The 3454-nt window shown below is 57.5% G+C and overlaps 1 pseudogene; it reads right to left on the bottom strand.

Annotated features, from left to right (window-relative positions):
• Window positions 1-223: 223 nt before the first annotated feature.
• LOC115309585 lies at window positions 224-2475 on the bottom strand (annotated as a pseudogene).
• Between the last annotated feature and the right edge of the window lie 979 nt (window positions 2476-3454).

Genomic DNA, 3454 nt, shown 5'->3' with positions numbered 1-3454 from the left:
GTGCCCGCCAAGGCTCTACTACTATCGTGACTAGCCTTGTGTCCGCGCTCGTAATATACACTTAATAAAAGCAGGTACTTAAAGAAACCAAAAGAAACGTTACATGTATAAGGCACACATACGTGAAAAAAAAATAGGAAGAGAAAAACTGTTTTCGTTGTCCCTTCTCGCGATGAACTTTAACACATCTAGTTGAGTCATTGAAATCTTCCAAAGGATGCTCTTACACTGTCCCACAATACGTTCTACCACGCCCTTGGATAAGCTCCTCGCCGTCGGCGTACAGCCACGGGTGTCGTCGAGGGCCCTCGGGGAGGCCTCCTTTTTGGACGGCATCACGAACGGCTGGTAGCGGTCCGACAGGTGGTCCCGCTCCTCTAGTACGTACTCTTTTACCGCGTTCTTGGCGTCCACCCACCCTTTCTCTATGCGGTCCGTGTGGACCATTTAAACCTCGCGCTCCACAAGATGGTTCATCTCGAAGGCGCTCAGCTGCGGCACCCGGACCTCCACCGGAAGCTCCGTGGCCTTGGCCTGCTTCTCTTTTGGGCTGGGCCGGTCCTCCTTCTTGACGGGCTCGCCCTCGTCCACTTTGTCGGGGTCTCCTCCCTCGGTCGGGGGTGCCTTTTCGCCACTCGCCGCCCCCGCCACGGCTAGGTCGCCATCGTTTGCACGCCCAGCACTTGCCTGTCGACCGTCGGGCTTGCGGTCCACGGCCGAGGCGGACACCACCGAGAAGATACCGCGCAGGTTGAGACGCACTTTCACCTTGATCCCGCCCTCGGCCGCGGAGACAGCCTTGTTCCCCGTAAAGCTGCCCAGCTGCAGGTCCGGGTGGGGTACCACCGCCTCCTGCGGGTACCTGGCCTCGAGGTTGAAGGGCTTGCTCCGGGAGAAGGTGAGCATCTTGATGAAGGGCAGCTGGTGCCAGCGGGGGAACACCTCTGCCTGGCTGTCCTCTCCCTTGCCCGTGTCGTAGCACAGCTCCATGGGGTAAGGCTGGGCATCCACCACCGCAAAGTCCCGCACCTTGAAGATGGGTGGCCGCATGGCACACTGCAGGGCACCGCCCCGGGCCACCGCCTCGTCCTGGTGCAGTGTCGTCGAAGGCTCCCGTTGGAACACCTTGCGGACCAGCTGCTTGACCGCCGGCACCCGGGTGCCGCCCCCCACCCCCTTCACCGACTCCACGTCCGGCGGCCACAGCCCGGCCACCGTCGGCGCCCACGCCATGGTGCGCTCGGTACGCGCTATCAGCTCGGTGGATATGGCCTTGAAGATCTCCCGCTTCATCTTGCCCGCAACGTCCCGGTCGTTCTTGGAGCACTCGACGTTGAGCGGCAAGTCGTGCGGGTTGGCACACATCTGCTTCTTGAGCTCCTCGCACTCGGTGATGAGGCGCATGAGGGCGCACCGGTTGTGGCCACGTCCAGCTTGTAGCGCTCCTTGAACTCCTGTACAAAGTAGCGCACCAGCACCATGTCGGAATCGCAGCCCCCGACTCCATCGAAGGTGGTGGCCAGCATCTTGAGCCGATCCTTGTTGAAGGCAACCAGCGCCACATGAAGCACCGAGTGGGCCATGTCCACGAAGGCTCCCACGCGCACCTTGTCCTCGGGCAGGTCGTTCTTGTAGATGCCGAAGCTGAGCGCCACAGTCGTTGTCTGCGACCTCACCACCTCCCTGAGTAAGCGCGTTTTCAGCTTCACAAACCACCGGTTCCAAGTCAACCTTCCCGCAAGCCAATTTTAGGCTGTCGCAGTCATCGGGCGTCAACAGTATGTCTATGCCGTTACCCAAATGTTCAGTGACGGCGCACAAGAGCGGCACTTCTCGAGGGACGTAGTCAACGTAGCTTGTGGGAAGAGTCATCGGTATAGGGCGCAGGACGGCGCTCACGCTGTTCCCGAACGCCCCAGTCAGCGTCACTCTTCCGGACGACCCCTTCATTTCCGGTGCCACCCCATCACACACTACGCTAATCTCCGCTCCGGAATCGATAATCGCCTGCACCATCCTCGGGCCGCATTTCACCTCCACTCTCCGCAACTCAGCGCGCGTGCCGTTCTGATTGACATTTATGTCCTGGGACATACTCTGCTGAGATGGTGTTAAATTTGTTGAGATGTTACCCACCACGGAGTTATTTCTTTCTCCATCTGGCGTCTTCCGTGGACAGTTACGAGAAAAGTGTCCAATTCCCTTGCAGCTGAAACACTTCACCCGGGAATTGTCAGGTTTAATGCCCTGCCTTGGGTTCTCGTGTTTCTCCTCGAGAGAAGCGGCCTTTGTTGCGTCGTATGCGCGGCTCTTAGAGCCTGACGGGTGGTCTCGCTTTTTACATCGCTCACCCTCGTCGAAACGGTCAGCCAGTACCGCCACCTCCAAGGGTTTCAACCAATCACCCACCTCGTTGAGGGTTACATATGCCTGCATGTCGGCGGGCAAGGAGTCCCTGATGCGATCGGACACCATCAGTGCGATTAAGTCCTCAAGAGATTCAATCCCGCGGCTTCTAGCATAATATTCGAAGCAGCTTTCAACCCGAGTCGCAAACTGGGTCCAGGATTCTCTTTCCATCCTGGGGGCTTTAAGGAAGAGCCTCCTGTACTCTGCCGGCGACAATCGTAGCTCTAATAGAACCCGCTCTTTTACTGCCTTATATTCACTTGCCTCCCCCACGGGCAGCCTATTCACCAGAGCACGCATGCGCTCCGTGAAATAGGGTCGCACCAGGGATCCTCTCAGCCGCTCAGGGACTTCATACGTCTCGAAGACGTGTTCTACGCCGTCAAACCAGCTCGGCACTAATATTTCGGACGACGGCATAGAAGTCAGTACTCCTTTCATCAATCTTGAAAAGCTTAAAACTTCATCTCGGAGGTTGACCTCCATGCCGCCTCCACTGGCTCGCGTTCGGTTCCCTGAGCGTAGATGTTCTAGCTCTAGCTCGAGACGTATTAGCCGTTCTTTCTCCCTTACTAGTTCAATCTCCTTTTCGATTGAGCTGTATGATCGGCCTCCTCCGTTCCCATCCCCTTGTGTCTGCGAGTTTGCCCCTAATCCACTCGAAGGTGACGATTCACCCGGCCCGTCAACATTCCTATTCCGACCCCTATTCTGCTCGGGCGTTAGAACCGGCATCCGACGCTCTGCACTGTCTGTATTCATGGCGGGCACACGTCAAAGAGTCATCGTACCATAAGGTCAACGACTGCCGCTGGATCACAGACGAAGCCCGCTCCTCAGAATAGTCAGGCACGAAAATGATGTCCGAGCTGTAGACTCAAGCGTTCCTCGCTGGAGTGGGACGGCATCCGGTCAGAGGTAGCTCTGCCACCACGAAGTAGCTCGGTGGTCCAATCTTCAAGGAGCTCGGTGGTCCAGTCTTCTCTTTAGAAGGCTCCACCAGTGCCGCGTCAAGTCGCTGTCCGCCGATTCCGTTGTGAAGATC

The sequence above is a fragment of the Ixodes scapularis genome, unplaced genomic scaffold (assembly GCF_016920785.2).
Source record: "Ixodes scapularis isolate PalLabHiFi unplaced genomic scaffold, ASM1692078v2 PGA_scaffold3__209_contigs__length_174095766, whole genome shotgun sequence".
Lineage (NCBI taxonomy): Eukaryota > Metazoa > Arthropoda > Arachnida > Ixodida > Ixodidae > Ixodes > Ixodes scapularis.
This window is presented reverse-complemented; position numbering and strand designations above follow the sequence as displayed.